The following is a 17,811-nucleotide window of genomic DNA, read 5'->3' as shown; positions in this document are numbered from 1 at the left end:
AAGCTTCCCTAGCATGGAGAATGCCCTGGATTTTAACTCCCAACATTGGAAGAAAAGGAAAGGGAGAGAAGGGAGAAAGAAGGAAAGAAGGAAAAATGGGAGTGGACAGGAGGGGAGGAAAAGGAATGAATCATTACAATAAATGGACAAGTGGTACAAATATAAATATATGATGTAGTAGCTCTTTAAATTATTTTACAATGCTTTAGTATTTTAGTTACATCAAACTTGGTGACATTATGACTGAATTAAATAGTACATAATAAGCTCCACCTTGGCCTGGTTGACACTAAACAAAGGGCTAGGTGGCATGGAGAGGAGTCTTCTCTTGCTCAATTGGGACAGACTGGAACCTGCACTGCTTCAGAATGCACAGCATAGTGAAGGGGCCAAGAGTTCCCTGACAGGCACTTGAGTGTGCTAGGCTCCTGGTAGCCTATGACTAGCTTCCCAGGTCTATGCCCACAGCTCCACCTGTCCCGCTTGCAGCTGCTTCACAATGTTATGCTCCATTCCCTGGTGCAGGTTTGAGTTCCTCACCAAATATCTGAGTGTCCACAGCCTGTTTGGTTGTGGCTGGGCAGGCTGTGGCTGCAGCAGTAGTAGGCAAAGCAGCCTTAGCATGATAGAGTGGTCAGGGGGTGCCCCTCAGCTGTATTTTGGGCTCATCCTAGAAGAAGTATGCAGGCCTTTGGCATCATTGTCTGCTGATATAAAACCAGGCCCTTATCCTTATTGATATCCTTGGGAGTTGGTGATATATGCAGTTATTGGATTTTTTGCTGTACTCTTGTTTCTGTGGAGATGTTGTCACTGTGTTAGAAGCAGGTGTTATGTGAGAAGAGGAAAAACAGCTTGCTCTAAAACTTGCTGGACTAATTGAAGAAAAAAGTCAACTACTTGAGAAAGTTAGCCTTGTTCAAAAAGAGTATGAAGGCTTAGAGTCATCTTTAAAGGATGCCATTTTGGAGAAGAAGTCCATAGAAGCAGACAATTTGAAGGCAATTCATGAAAAGCTCGATAGTTCTAAATCTAAACTAGGGGATGAAATACTCTTTATAGAAAAAGATCTAAAAGAAGAGAAAACTAAACATTCTCAAAAGGATGAATTTATGGCAGATATATCAAGAAGGATTAAGTCCCTAGAAGATGAATCCAAACCCCTCAAGTTACTAATAGCCAAAGGTGAAACAACCTTGAGAATATTTCAAATGAATGTAGGAGGGTTTAATGTAGCAATTAAAGAGGTTTTGAAAGAAAATTCCCAACTTCAGGATAGTCAGAAGCAACTTTTACAAGAAGCTGAAAGAAAAAGTGAATAACCTTAATAAACAGAAAATGACATTGGAAGACTCTACTGTATATGCAGAACAAGATCAAAGAGACAAAGAAAATCATATTTAATCTCTGACTGAACACTTGGTGCAGAAGAAAGATTGGGCTTCTGTGCTTGGAGAAGACCTAAAAGATTATGGTAACTTGGAATTGAAAATTAAGAGTGAATCAGAAATTGGTGTTCACTTAGATGATCAGCCAAAAAGAGCTTAGAAGGAACAGGTTCACAGTGCTAAATTAAATGCCCCATTTAAAAAATTAGAAGGAGAAAGAAATAAAATATTTACTTTATTATCTGAAGTAGATGAAGTAAAGGAAGACTTTATAGAAAATATTAAATATCTTAACACAGAACAACCATCTTTGCAGTAAAAAACACAAATATAGAAAAAAAAAAAACCACAATTGGAGCCTATCAAAAGGAGATGAAGAGTCTTGGGCTTTAGGCAGTGGGACATGTGGATTCTTACAAACAATGTTGAAGTTAAGAAGTTACTTCTTTCACTATATAACTCCATATACATAAAATACAAAATGGACACAAAGAAATACATTCCTATATTGCTAATAGGGTCATTTTCAGAGAGTTATGGCAGGAAGGGAAAATGGAATTAGAGTCTGCAAGCTCTGCTCTAGTTCTTTTCTGTTTGTTTGTTTCAGTTACATATGAAAGTAGAATGCACTTATGCAGTTTGATATATCATACATAGGTGGGAAATAATTTCTCATTTTTCTGAGTGTACATGTTGTAGAATCATATTGGTCATGCATTCACATATATACATACAGTAAAAATGTCTGTTTCCTTCTACTATATTTTCTATCCCCACATCTCCTCCCCTCTCCTCCCATCACTTCCCTCTACCTAATCTAAGGTAATGCTATTCTTCCCCATTGCCCCCTGCCTTATTGAGAATTAGTATCTGCATATTAGGAAAAAAATAGGTGTTTTGTGTTTTGGGATTGGCTTATTTTGCTTAGCATGATATTTTCCAACTTCAAACATTTACTGGAAAATTCCATAATTTTACTCTTCTTTAAAGCTGAATATTTATATATTCCCACTCCCCATGTTCCACTTAGCAGAAGCCAGACTGTCAAATGATGCTGGTGGCGAATCTTAGAAAGGGGGCAAGGGCACGGAGCCAGCCATTGCTCTCCCTGTGTTCCCTGATAACTGAGCCTCAGAACTCCCAGTGACTCTCCAAGATGTTGCTGCCTTGGTGAAAAGAAGAGCTGGAACCCACAGCTCTCTGACTCACTGCATGCGCAGCACCTTCTGTGATCTTGGCTGTCTCTCTCTGGTGAGAAAACTCTGGACCTTCTGCTGGCTATGGCCTCCTGGGGTGGCTCCTCAGTCTGGCTTTAAGGAGAAGCTGCACTGGTTTGTTTCATACATAGAGGCTCTGTGAACCTTTTAGTTCTATTTTCTTCTATGCTCTGTCTATTGGAAACCCCGTTGACTAATATTTGATGGTTAGAGTGTCTCCAGATACATTACATTATCATTATTTTTATTATTTTCCATTTGTCTGAATTTCTGTCTTTCTAATTTTATGTTACTGAATTATATATTTTTATGAAATGCTATGACTTTTCTTTTAGAACTAGGTTGAATAAAATTAAGTGGTAAGTCAGTTGATTTTTTTTTTCACTAGTAGATAAATCACTCTCTTTTTCTTTGAATGTTGGCTATTTGCTAAAGCTTCCATTATACTGAGGAGAAATGGGAATATTGTGGAAGCAAACACAGGACCTGAGCCACAGTGAGTGACCCTCCAGCCTCAGAGGGCCCTGGTGCTCTATGGACAAGGGTGTGGGACCACTATGCTGATGGGTGGGGCAGGAGGGACCCTCCTCCACTTGTCTACTTCTAGATCATCTGTTCCATCACATTGAATAAGTGCAATGAGTAAATAAGGTTATATTTGGCATAGGAACCCATTTTTAGAAATCCAGATGTGTAAGTAGTTTTATAATAGTTCCTCTCTAGGCTCTGTGTCAGGTCCTGGGTTTCATGGGCATATTAGCCTGACATCTGGAGTGGGGCTGAGGTGAGGCAGCAGAAAGGGGGCCTGAGAGGGCACTCTTCAGGTCCCCTGAGCAGCTCCTGAGAAACATGCAGCCCATGCTTGCCCTCCTGCTGCAGAGCCTTCTGGGACACACTGTCACTCAAATGCACTTCAAATGCGTGCACCTGGCCTAATGCACAAGTTGTTATTTACTTAGGGAGTTCTTAGCTCATCAAAGCCTGCAAGTAACTTCAAATGAAAGAAAAGAAAACCTAATTTTCTGGAGTGGTGGCAGGTAAAGGGCATAGCTCTTCAAGGGTGAGCTATGCCCTTGATCCTGCTACAATGGCAGGTGGAGCCATTGGAGCCCGAGCAGCATTCTCCTTGAGTGTGATCACTGCCGATTGCCTGGTTACCAGTATGAGAACCATGAAGGGACAGGACTCTGTGTGTTCCAGAAGGAGAGGCATTTCATTGTCACCATGACACCGGAGGAGTGGAGCCACCAGCCAAGTCCCTGGCACATGCAAGCTATTGCCACATCCAGTGAGGGACTCCTCTCGCCTCTTCATGGCCCATGTGGACAGGACAGTGGAGAAGAGTGGCAATGGATTAATACATAAACTTCATGAGCCTCTGCTGGGGAGCAGGCGAGCACTCAGTGTGTGATCTGGGAAACTTTACAAGAGCGTTCTGAAGTACACATTTCTACTGTCCCTATCCTCCAGATGGGAAAACTGAGGAGGAGAAAGCATAGGCCAGAGGGCAGCCTTGCAAGCATGCATGGAGTGTGCCTGCATCCACAATTGACTTGGCTACATGAAGCTGGTGACAGGACCTCCAGAAGCTCCATAAAGATGGTGGAGCGAAGACTGTGTCAGTGGACTGACCCTGAAAGTTTGGCCTATATGACAGAACAGCAGGGCCTTGTAAAGCTTGGATTCAGGGCAGACATGCTCGACTTCACTGAGGGGTCCATGCAGCCCAGGGGGCTGTAAGGCCTCTGTGACCTCCTTTGCTCATTCCACAGGTGAGGCAGGTAGCTGTGCAGAGGGGCTGGTGGAGTGAGAGCCTTTAATGGATCTCAAGAAGCCACGTTGGGCCCAGGCTCAGACAGGGACTCCAGGTGACCTTGAAACAGGTGGTTTCTGTGGCTTCCTTTCATCATATCCCAAAGTGGAAGACTTGAATAGTAATTTATAGGGTTCCTCTGGGTTTAAAAATCACCCCTCCACCCCAGGGAACACAGACATTGGAAGTGACATGGTAAACCAGCACTAAGACTGTAGGCCATGGGGGGGTCCTGCCCAGGTTTGAATTCTGGCACATTGGCTTCCTGTGCAAATATCATTAAGTTAATTTCCATAAACCTCAGATCTCATGTTTGTAAAAATAGAATGTGGCACATCTTGAGGGCCTTTGGTAGGATTAAGTAAAGAGAGTGTGCAGGACATGCAGTTCCAGCCACACAACTTTCCTCATGAGGCCATGCAGGTGGTTCACAGGCTAGATGCTTAGATGAGGAGGGCTGTAACTCATGGGTGGGATAGTATGTCTGATGATTTAATAATTTAAAAGAACTAATGGGTGGTAACTTTGGTGGATGTGGCTGGAGGAAATAGGTCACTATGCATGTGGCCTTGAATGATCTGTCCCTGCTCCTTCTCTCTCTCTCTCTCTCTCTCTCTCTCTCTCTCTCTCTCTCTCTGTCTCTCTTGTTTTAGGTGGGGCTGGTGATTGAAACTAGGACCTGGTGTACAAGAGGCAGCACTTTAACAACTGAGCTATATGCCCCAGACCCCCCCCTCCCCTCTACCTCTCTGTATCCTGGCTGCCATGAGCCCAGCAAATTTTCTTCATGACATACTTCTGCCATGATGTTCTGCCTCACCTCAGACCTGGAGCAGTGGACTGCACCAAACATGGACAGAATCTAAGAAACATGACCTCAACTAAACTCTTCCTCCGCTAAGTGGATCCTGTCAGGTATTTTGGTCATGGTGATGACATCTGACTAACAAAATAATTGTTATGGGCAAGGTGGGGTAAATATTTTCTAGAGTTCACCATGGAGGACATACCTAAGACATCTCTCTGATAAAATACTGATGGATGCATTTTACCATGGTGCAGAGCCAGGCACAGAGGCCTAGCCATTGGTGGAGTAAGGATTTCTGTCCAGTGTTTATAAGCTAGAGGGGAGAGTAGTCTGGGCAGAGGATGGCAGGAGAGCCTGGTGTATGGGACAGGAGTTGAGTATAAAATAACTGAGCTCTGATGAAAGACCGTGCCAGTGAGAGAACCCCACAGGTATATGGGTGCTGATGGAGGAGAACCAAAACCAGACAAACCCAAAAGGCCACCCTTCCCCAAGGCTGAAGAACATGTCTCTGGGGAGGCATGCAAGGAACCACCTGGGTGTCCAGGGTGGGCCATATGGAGCTTGTGGAAGTATGCAGAGAGGATGGGGACAACTTTTTGAGCAGTGGGCCAGTTGCCCAGGGTCCTGTAAATACTGCTGCACTGATGTGGGGTGTGGTGTCCTATAAGGTCCTGGTTTCACTTTCTGTAGATATGAGCCTAGAAGGGGGCTTGATGGGTCATCTGGTAGTTCTGTTTGATTTTTTTTTTAGATTCTTATGCCATTTGCCCTGATCCCCATCAACTACAGAGGTCGGGTTTCCTTCTCTCAACCCTTTTATAGAGGCTGTCCTAAGAGGTAGGTGTTCTCTCTTGTGGGATGATTTGAGTATCTTTGATGGTTAATGACACTGGGCAACATTTCTGATTCCATTTTTAAGTTGGGCAAATGTTGTCTCCAGTTCCACCTTCTTTCTAGATCCTCCCACCCTCAAGATCCCTTTCCCCCTTCTTTACCTGAGTGGGCCTCATTGTGCTCCATAAAACTGACCCTCTTTCCCTCCATTTTTCTGTGCTCCTTTACTTCTTTCTTTTGTTTTGAGAAATACAATATTCCAAGTGGTAATGAACACACTAATGGGTTCTCATTTGCTTTATGTGTATTTTAATTTAAAAACCAAAGCCTCCTAAATAGACATATGCATCCATAAATAGCATGCAAATAACACACAGTATTTACATTTTGATGGTTCATGTTGTAAACACTATTCCATGGTTTACTTTTTCCCTCAGTATCTGATTTTGCAAACACTCTGCACTGTGCTGTGTTGTGCTGTGCTGTCCTGTACCTGTAATGTGTAGTTCTGGCTCTAGCTGCCCATTTGGCATAGTCCCAAGTTCATACTCAATCATCCTCCTCCAACTTTGGTAGCTTCCTCTGCCCTGTTTGGTTCATGCTTCTTTGTACTTGTTACAATACAAAATCATGTAATTACGTTCCAGTTGGAATAGGTTTGTGAATGGCTGAGAGTGCCAGATGTCCTAGCACCTTGAATGGTGGTCTGAGTACCTTGCTCCTTTTGGCCTTTTGGAAAGGTTTCAGGACTTGTGCTCTGTGTGTGGTTGCTCACTGGCTCCCTCTTTGATTCAGCAGATCACAGGAGCCTCTGCCCAAAGCCCAGCTATGGTCTTGCTGCATTGCTGCCCAGCTCCTCCAGGTTTCCTTCTTTCTTAGAGGTAAAAGCACACTTTCTTAGACCTGGGTGCATCTAGTCAGTCAGTGTCTTCCTCTCTCTTATGGGGTCCTGCTCCCCTGTGCCCTTGCCATTGGGGCCCAGCATGTGCCCAGCTCCCCCACAGAGTGCTCTTCTGGTTGCCCTTCCCATCCACAATGCCTCTGTCTTCCCTTCCTGCCCTGTTCAGGTGGCCATGTCTCCTGGCTCTAGTTCCTCCCAGAGCTGTTACCTCAGTGCTCAGGCAAGCACTGCCTCCATGTGGAGAAGGCCCAGCCTCCTCACTGCCCCCACACCTGTTTCTGCCCGAATTTGTGTCTGGCTGTCTTGCAGAGTGCTTATGTCCAGGGGTTTGCTTTCTACACTTTAAAACCCATGAAGAAAGGGGTGGTGTCTTGAGTATCTGTGTCCCCACAGCACCACCAAACCAAGCATGGCAGTAGCTGAAGATTTGTTAAAACAAGTGAGGAAGTTAATAGTAGCCAGTTAACAGTAGCCTCTCAGTGTCAGGATCTGGGTCCTTCTACAGCAGGGTCCTTCCTAATGAGAAGGACCCCTAAAAACTCACAATGTGGCAGTTTCCTCAGCGAAGTCCTTTGTGTATGAAACCACAGAATGTATCGCTTCTTCACAAAATTGCGGGTCTCTGTGTAACAAGGACATTTAAATATTTGTCAAGTGAGGATGGCCACTGTGGAGAGCACAACCCCACTCATTATTCCTGCAAGCTAACACTTGGAAACATGGGCTGTTTCTCATGTTGTTGGTGAAAGACAGCATCAGCTCCTGCTTCACTTAGCATGTATGGACTTTGTTAAGATTGAAGCCCAAGGCATAATTTAAAGTGACATTTACCTTGTTGACTTCACTTTGAATTTGCTTCAGATTTAGGTGCAGTGTTGACATTTCTAAGAAAACAACCTGCTTTTGTTCCCAATTTGGGGCAATGAGGTGGGGACAGATTCCTGGTTACCAGAACTGTCAGAAATGTCTTTAGCAGACATCCTGAAGGTGTGACCCTGCACGAGGTGCCATAGGGCTTATTAAGAAAGATGCACTGACACCCACCACAACACAAGAGAGGGTTTGATAAGCCATCACTGTGTAGAGGGAGTGCTGTTGATTTCTGGATTAAACTACAAAAGCAAATTTTGAGTGCTGCTCTGTGATCAAAAATGGTAATGGAACAGAAGCTAAGAAGGGTCTGAACTGACTACAAATGGAAATCTTAAAATCCAGCTGTTTCTGATTTCTATAGTGGAAAATTACATTAGCATATTATCAAGCTTGTGGGTGAGACTGCACAGTGGGATCTTTGTTAGAGCTGAAGGGAACAGGCCAGGAGGGGCGTGGAGCTCTTGGGCCAGATAATGTTATTATTCATTGTGAGATCTCCTTCCTCTGGCTGTCATTTCTTTTTTTTAATCAAGGGAAAATGGGTGCTACTGCTTGACAGTGACAATGACATTCCCATGGGGGTTTATACTTTAATTTATGATGAGACAAAGAGAAGGAATGGAACTTCAGCAGGAGAATAAAGAGAATAACATCCTTGCAGAAACAAGCAAATGGAAAGGAGCCAAGATCACAGAGGGCTGGCCCCATGCTCTCTGTGGCCTCACAGCAATCCTTGGTGAAAGTTGTTTCTTCTGAGGGCTGGTACTTGTAATGGGCCAAGAGGAGCAGCAGGGAAACCTCAGAGTACTTGCACATTTGGTGATGTTATCAGGCTTTGTGATGTATAAAGACCTTGAATTAGCATGTGAACATTTCTCATTAACTAGGAAAGCCAGTAGTGCAATGTGGTACCTGTCCCTTTAAACAGCCCTTGATAAACAAGCAACACTCATTGAATACGTTCTGGAAGATATGAATGAGGCAATTGCACTTGCTGTTCATTTGGTCCTTAGATAAGTATCAGATATTGAATTTCCAATATTGAGTGCATGGCTGCGTCATCATTGTTACCAGCCATGCTGATGAAACTTTTCATTTGTATTGTGCTTTAGTAAGACTCTAAGTACTTTGCCTAGATATTCACTCTGGACGTCATAACACTGGTGGGGTTTGGGGATGTTACTCTCATTTTAAACACGAGAAGACTAGGGTAGCAGAAGTACTTGGGTTGTTACTGAGACCTTGGAGAAAGTCTTACAGTTGGGAGCAAATTGTTTCTAGGTACTAAAGCTAGAGAATCTTTCCCCAGTCAGTGCATAAGAAGAATCCAGCAAGGAAGAAGGCAGGACCATAGATGGATGTCATAACCTACACAGTGCTGTGCACCTTTCAGTCTCTTGAGTGACTCTCCTGTTCTTCATCTTGGGGAAGTGAGCATGGGTGGTGTCCTCTGTTGGTTTTGGTGTACCAGCAACTTCTTGCCTGGCTGTCCTCATCAAACCCTCCTGGTACTGCCCAGGGCCAGCTGTGCTCCTTGCATGCAGCTTCCAGTCTGGCTGTTGAGTTGTTAATGGCATGAGGTTACAGTCCTGCACCTTCTTGTTTTTCTTAAGGAAGCTTTTAAATTTGATAATTGTTTTTTTGGATCTGCACACAGTACAGAGAGCTCCCATAACGCCAACACCAGATTCCCATCATACATGAGTGGGTACATTTTTTCCCAATGCTGAAACCATGTGGAAGCATTAGTATTCAGATAGGTGCCTGAGTAATCCAGGTGTTCTTGCTTACCTTAGGTCCTTCTGTGTCCCAGGACCCCCTCCGGGATCCATCATGCCTCCTTATGCTCCTTGGGACTGTGGAAGTCTCTCAGTTTTTGTGTTTTGTTAGTGTTTTGTTTGGTTTGGTCCTGGGGATTGAACCCAGGTGTACTCTAGCTTCAAGCTAAATTTGAAGCCCTTTCTGGTTTGTATTTTGAGATAGGATCTCACCAAATTGCTGAGGCTGGCCATGAACTTGTGATCCTCCTGCCTGAACCCCATCTGGGATTATAGGCTGGCTCCACTGTGTACCAGAGTTTCCTTTTTTATTTTTGATGAACTGGATGGTTTTGAGGAATGCTGATCAGGCATGTCATAGAGTGTCCCTTTACCTGAAGGTTTTCTCTTGAACACATTCCTATTGGTGTTTTGGGTAAAAGACTGCAGAGACCCCTTCCATGCTCTGGTTTTGAGGCTTCCTGCCATCACCTTGACTACACTGCTGCTGTCAGCCTCCTTTACCCCACTAAGGCAGCATGAGTCAGGTTTCTCCAGGACATGGGTGACTCTTCTTAAAAGGGAAAACCCCTGGACAAGCTTAAACAGAGTTTATTTGAGCAAAACAAAAATGATTATAAATCAGGCAGCCCCAGGAACCAGAAGAGGTCTACCCAGCAGTGTGACCAGGCTGGGTGTGTGGAAACTGGAGTAGGTAGTCAGGACAGGTAGTCTCCTCTGCTCTGTTAGTGTCTCCTCTGACTGACATCAGCCACAGAGATGGACATCTTAAGCATGTAGTTCATCAGGCATGGGACAGGGACTGAATCCAGTCACTGCCTTCTGCAGGTCCTCCTTCATCCTTTTCCCTTTTGTATTGTGCACATTGGAGTAGGTGCCATGCAGGGCCAATCCTGGAGGAGCAAGGAACAGGGATGGAACCTCCTCCTTGAGGGTGGACTGTCTGCTGGTCACTCAGAGTACTTCCAGGAGAGGGGACCCTCTACATGACCCACTTACCTGCTTATGTTGTATGACTCCTGGATACATGTCTTGGAGTGGATATTGACCTGGATATTATTGACCCACACTTTGTGTCCCCTTGCCCCTTTGCTAGAGTTTTGTCCCCATGCATTTTTTTGGGTGTTGTGTCCCTTGACATATTCCATCACTTTGCAGGACTCTGCATTTTTGGTTTTCTTTTAGTGCTTCCTGACTTTAGGCTCCACCAGAGGCTCTGGGGACATCTTGTTTGTTTCCTGCCTTTGCCCCACAGTCAGCTGTAACACCAGGGAGTCCTGATTCCTGTTATTGAAGAGTGAGATTGGAGAATGAGATATGGTGAATTTCCATTTTTAGCAAGGAGATATTTGTAGGAAATGGAAAGGAGACAGATGACATATGTTAATGTGTGCCTTTTAATCTACTTGGGCCTCTAGGGGTCATGGAAAGTAGCATCAAGTCCAGCTGGGTCTCAGTCCACAGGCAGGCTGGGGGTTTGTGATACTTTTACAAAGTCACTGAAGAGCAGAGCTTATGATTTTATGCCATCAGATACAATAGTACACAATGTGATTGCCAGTTTTCACGTAGTTGAGAAAGATCAGGTGCTTCCATAGATGGGATTGCCTGACGGTGAGCCTGTGCTTGTTCCACAACCCACAGTCCAGTGAACTAGTAGTCATACAAAAAGGGAAATGTTACATTTATTGGAAAAGCATGTGATGTGTATCTGCTAAGCATGGAGGAGGGCCAGCTTTTTAAACAGATTCATACAAAAGCAAAATTCATAAAAGGGAATCAAAAGTTAAATATAGCCATACCAGCAAGTTTGAACTTGCATGACAAAGGACAGGAATCCAGCCCTAAGCTGGGATGATGGTACACAAAGAATTCTTACAATAACTGTAAAAAGACCAAGAAACAGAAAATGAGAAGTGTGAGCCTTCAGCAGGTAAAAAGTCAAATAAAAACAGCCAATCAACTTAGTGATGGCCACCTCACAGAGCCTTGGGTGCCTCTCTACCCCAGCACCAGCAAGGTAGGATTGCACAGGCCTCACAATGTCAAGGCAGGTACTGTGGGAGAATCCAAGGTGCCACCAAGGGTCAGCACTCGTGCACACTGCTGTTGAGGTGAGTTACCAGGTTCCAGGGGATGACAGTTAATAGAGCCAAACCCACCATGTTCATGCTTCCCCATGCCCTAACAGCTCAAATTCCAGGAAGAATGAACATACGACTCACATGCATATGACAAGTAAGAATGCTCTACATTACAACAGCAAGAAGCCCTAAGACCCAAGGCCCATCAGGTGAAGGATGAATGGACAACAAATAGCAGATGCCTAGGAGGGGAACTAAACAGCTTCAAAAAGATTAAATAAAGTCTATCTTTTAATCTCTTTTCTATCTGCTTTAAAAAATGAATCACTTTTAAAAATCCTTCTGCTGAAAAACAAAGTGTGGAATGAAACAAGCACATTATTATAAATTATTATTGCTCTGTGTGATAAAACATGGAATAATGCAAAGTATTTTCTATATTTATATCCATGCGGTTATAAAAGTATTGTTAAGGTGGGTAAAACCACTCAAGATACCATAGTAATGGTAATAATTGGGGATGTTTGAGGGAGGAAGTTTGGAAATGCAGAATAACAGACATTGTGATGATCTAATTAGCAATAAGAAGAATGGATTCCTGTACCAATAGTAAAATTTAAAATTAATTTTATTTATTTTTATGTGGTGCTGAGGATCAAAACCAGGGCCTCACACGTGCAAGGCAATCAAGCAGTGTACCACTGGGCTGCAACCCCATCCCTAAAAATTAATCTTGAAAAACGAAATAAAAATTTTACAGATATCTCAGAAAAAAGAAAAAAAAACACAAAGTTTAGCTCTTAAGAAAGGCAAATTGTTTTTTAACCATATTTGCCAAAATTCCTAGAGCTGCCATTGATTGCTGAGGAGAAAATATCCTTCATTTTTAGAAATCAGGTCATTTTCTGGCAAACACACCTTTCATGCCTGTAGTACTTGGATCATTGTAGTTTACATTTCTTGTTCCATTTCAAATGGCTTTTCTCACTTCTGCTTCCTGACTCGTCCTCTTGCCTGCAAATTCACAACTTTTTCAGTATGCATTAAGATGAAAAAGCATTGATTATAAAAGCAATAATCTTCAGATAAAAGGGACTTGGGACAATAACCTTACTGTTCCAGAGCCTCATTCCCCTGGAAAACATGACCTGTGAACCAAGCTACATAAATCTGTAAGCGCACCTGTACCGCTGGGAGAGGACTGGAACTGAGACTCCTGAGGAATCCAGGAGATGTGGGGACTTGGATGGTTTCTCCAGCTTTCCAGTTCTCAAGAGCAAACCTCATCAACTTGCTCTAATGTCCCCTTATTCCTGTGGTTCTGGAACTTGAAGAATGGGACAAACTCTTATGAACATCTGGTGTTTTCTTAATCAGTAGAGACATAAATGTTTCACTGCTGGTGCACAGAACTTTCTGTGTTCCAGGTGCAATACGAATATGGGATGTGTTGACTCAGGTTCCTCAATCTCTCTCTCTTTTAAAGCTGCAAAACAGAACACCTTCTGCCTGAAGGCACCATTCATCCATTCCTGCCTCAACTATTTGCTCAGCACCTGTGATACACCATTGAGCAAACCCGTTTCCTGTACTTATGGAGCTTTTCCAGAGGTAGGGAGGCCCTCTGCAAAGGCCAGAAAGTGCAAATCCTTGGCTTTGTGACCCCTGCATTTGTAACACAACATCTCAGCCCTTCTGCTGCTGCTTCAAATCAGCCACAGCCCCTGAAGCCACAGACGCGTATCACTCACATGGCTTAAATAGGTAAATATTCTAATATTCTAAAATATATTATTCTTCATTTTTTATATAACCATGCTTTTGTGGTGTGCTTAAAATTAACCAGATTGCAGTGGATGTCTTTTTATGTGTTTACTAAAATTTCTGTCTACTGACAACAGTAGACCAGATTTGATTCACTTTCTTAAATAAAACAAGACCTTGGAGCAGGAAGCAGAGGCAGATTTCTTTTCTCCTTTTTCGGACTTTCAGATGTCTTAAGAAGCATCACTGAGGTCCATGCTGGGTGACACTAGCAACTCAGTGTGAAGTTTCTTGTAGGACTTAATTTTCTTGGATACCTGCTACAAATTTATTTCAAGTTTAAATAGATTCAAATGCAATGTTCCTAATTCCATTAAATTTGTGGCTGTTCCACAGTGGCTAGAGGAATGGCATCACATAGGATTCCTTCCAACTACATTTTTTAAAATTTTTGCTTATCCCAGACTAAGGTCATTTTCTGTCTTTTTGGTCAGAACAACAATTAAAAAAAAAAAACAAAGAGAGAGAGAGAGAGAGAGAGAGAGAGAGAAAACGAGTGAGAGAGAACATTTCCTGCCTCCATGCTGGTGGTATAAAGAATAGCTCAACCACCCCACTCAGATATGCTGAGCCATAATGTCTGCCCTGTTCTACACTGTGCTCCTGGCACAGTTTTCACCTGGCAGGTTTCAGGTACAGGAAGAACCCTGTCACTCTTTGATACTATGCTTCTCTCCACTGCACAGAAACTGTGGTGATTTAAAAACATCCCTCTTTATCCCAGATAAAGGAGCCCCAAGGTGGCACTCAAGAACTTGTTCTTCAGAAGCCCTGTAGGCTAGGTGAGAGCAGGAGGATAAATTCAATGTGATAAAGGGGAAAAAAGGAAAAACTCACTAGCCAAGAATACTTTGTCCAGCAAAACTGTCCTTCAGAAATGAGGAGGAAGTAGGCGATGACTCTCCCAAAGAAAAGCCACGTTCCCCACCACGAGGTCTGTCCCTGAAACTGCTGAAGAGAGTGAAGTTGAAAAAGGCAAACAAAATTACTAATTTGCAACATAAAACATATAAAAGCACAGACAGCAATACTGTAAGTAACATTGAGTCAATATTTCTCTCCAGTATGTGGAGAGAGAAAAATATTTAAGAAAACTGTAGATCAAACAGATTTTCAAGATACTTGGTACAAAGTGATGGAAATGTTGACATCAAAAGCATAAAATGTGTGTGTTAAGGAGATAGTCAAAGCACAGCATTATATATGATTGAGATTAAGTTGTTATCTGCATACAATTGTCTAAGATTTTTATATAAGTTGTGGTAACCACAAAGTGAAAATCTACCTCAGAAGCACAAAACACAAATAGAAGTGAGCCTGTGCACACCAGGTGCTCTGGGTGGAGTATGTCCCCAAGGGTTCACATATTGTTTGCATGGGAGCATCAGTCTAGTCTCAGTGTACCCACTCTCTTAGTCCCCTGACACCCATGACTCTGCCCAGGCAGGAAGGGAAAGTGAGTGGGCAGTATCACTCAGGGTTCTCCAAGAGCTCCATGGTCTGACTGCGAGGGCTGGACTTCTGGACCCAGTAGTCACTGGTTCTGTGATTACCTTGGGCAAGTCACTTAAAAGCCCATGAAACCCCACTCAAGTCCTGAGCAACTACAGGGTGTACTTTTCAGGATTGCTGGGAGGATTATACAGAACAATGTGGGAAGCAATTGACATTAACTCAAGATGACTCTGCTCCATCACATCCCCATGAGCACTGAGCTGCTGCCCATGGGATCCAGTGCCAGGCCAGGATCAGGATGCCCCAAATTAGTAGTCAACTGTTTAATAGTTCTTGTTACCCATAGAAGTTCTGCTCTGTAAAGTCACTTCGAACCCTAAGCCAGGGAACCTTGGAGTGCTGATCCTAGGTGCAGCAGGGCCAGGTGCCTGTCAGCCTCTGGTTGCACTTGCTTGCAGTCACCCACCAATAAGTCACCTTGTGGTGTGCATGTTTCTGTTTGAGACACCTTAATTGATACATGCTGCTAGTTGGTTAGCATGAAACAGGTCCAGCAGTGCCCTAGCTAGTGCTGGAAGGGAGATTCTGTAATGTGTTTGTTCTCCATGAGGCCATCTCAGCTTTCCTTTGCTCAGGAACACAAGAGCACTTAAGCATGAAGTGTGGAGGGTGTTTTAAACAGGGCCATGGGCAGGTGAAGTAAAAAGGAAACTTTTTACAGCATAAGAACAAATAGGAAGGCAGGGGCCTCATTCAGCCTCAGCTGGTGCATAGTGATCAGGTGGCTCTGTGCATGTGGGCACTGATTTGGAGGTTACAAGTAAGTTTTAGCAAGCAGTAAACTTGCAAATACAGAAAGTGAATAATGAAGATTTGGCTACACATAAGATTTTAATTCTGGAAAATGTTCACTGTTAGAATTGCTCTCCTCGGAAAGGCACTGAGGGACAGAGGCATTGCAAGACCTTCCTTCCATCTGGCAGTTCTGTAGGATGCCCAGAGGAGCATGGGAAACAGGTTGCTCTGTGCCAACAATTCCCCACATTTCTCCTATACTTTCTCTTTTACTTTCCTTTTTTCCATACTTCTTGCCATTTGCAAGGGTCTGCCTTGAAGCAGAACAGTGGCTACAAAGACCACAAGCCATCTTCCATCTTCCAGGAGTCATAGTGCTGGGTGCTGGGATGATAAGACAGACATGCCACTGCCAAGCTCCAGCGAGACAGGTGACCTCGTGGACATATTGCTGAGACCAGATGGAGATCCCCACATAATCCTGCTGACCTCCTTGTCCTGCTCAGCCAGGAGACTCAGTCATATGAAAAGAAACTTGAGCACTGGCCAGAGTTCAATTCTGTGGACACTCCTCAATACAGATTCCACCTTGACAGATGTCTGGGGTCATCTGGGAATTCTTTGATTTTCTCATAAATTTCCTGAAGCATCTATCTTTTCTCTGAGTATAATTTCCTTGTTGATTGTGCTCTTGGATGACAAACTGCCTTTCTGGAGAGGATGAATTGAAAGCATCACTTACATTGAAAGTTCAAAAAGTAGCATCCCAAGGTTTGAAGATGATAGAAGAGCAAATCTTTGTTCCTGCGCACATCCCAACCTGGCCAGGTAGAAGCACGTGCAATGTCACCAGAGTGTGTGTGCAGTATGGGCCTGCTGGAACCAGAGTCCAAGGTAAGGTGACTTCTATTCAGGCCTGAGAAGAGACCTCTGATGGCTTCATTGCCTCTGCACCATAGCGAATTCTCTGTCACTAGTGTGTCCCAACCTACCTGTAGAATCACGATGGTCACATGTCAGGATGGACCTTCTGAACTGTGGATTTGCAATGATGAAAGGGAGAGGGAGAGAGAGAGACTTATTTTAATGGAACTGGCTCACCAATTGTGGAGAGTAGCAAGTTTAACGTGATGTGCAGGGCAGATTGCAGACTGGAGGCCAAGGAAAGTGCTGAAGTAAAGCAGTCTACGGGCAGAGGTCCCTTTTCCAGAGGGAAGCCCAGTCTTATTTCTTAAGGCCTTTCATTTGCTGATGCCCACTCACATAATGGGAAGCAATCTGCTTGACTCTCTGTCTGCAGAATTCAGTGTCAATCACATCTTTAAACTGTCTTTGCAGCAACATCTAGGCTGACTGATCATGTGGGCACCAGAGTCAGGCCAAGTAGACATACAGGATTGACCATTACACTCCCTTCCTCTCTCCATTTATCTTCAAACCTAACACCCATGGATCAGCCTATGATTAAATCCCATGCCTCGGGAGAGAACATGGCGGCGAGAGGGGAGGCAGCGCTTTCAGTACCTCCTCAACAACGGGGTCAGAGAGACGCATGGATACGCTTAGATACAACCTGCTGAGAAACTCCTAGCAAAATTCCACTAAAGAGAGATCGGCCGGGAATCGGTAGGATTTTTGGAGGTGACAGTCTGCGCTAGATGAGTGAATCTCCGCCACGCAGCGCAGAGGTCCAGACCCGCCAGCCGCTGCCCGCAGGACTCGGCGACTGTCGGCTGCCTGCACCGGCCCCCACGTCAGGGCGGATAGCCTCCGAGGCGCAGCGCAGCAGGAGCGGTGCAGGGACTCTAGGAAGAGGTCTCTCGCCAAGCCTTCATGAAATAGCAAACCAGGAGCTGAAACCAACCAGAAACAGACCAGTCCCACCCCTCCCTTCGGACACTCTGGCAAGGAGCCTGGGGCCCGCCATAGCAGAGTGGTGACATCACCAGAGTTCCGCCGACAGAATTCCTTCCCAGCGGAATCCACATTAGCAGGTGTGTGACTCCCACCCCCTCCAGATACAAGCAGCCAGGAAACC

General features: G+C 44.2%; 1 pseudogene; it reads left to right on the top strand.

Annotated features, from left to right (window-relative positions):
* Window positions 1–622: 622 nt before the first annotated feature.
* The window catches only part of LOC107160111, a 55,375-nt pseudogene continuing 38,186 nt past the window's right edge, over window positions 623–17,811 (top strand).

This window comes from Marmota marmota, unplaced genomic scaffold (assembly GCF_001458135.2).
Source record: "Marmota marmota marmota unplaced genomic scaffold, marMar, whole genome shotgun sequence".
NCBI lineage: Eukaryota > Metazoa > Chordata > Mammalia > Rodentia > Sciuridae > Marmota > Marmota marmota.
Note: the sequence above shows the minus strand (reverse complement) of the source record. Positions and strands in the feature narration are given on the sequence as shown.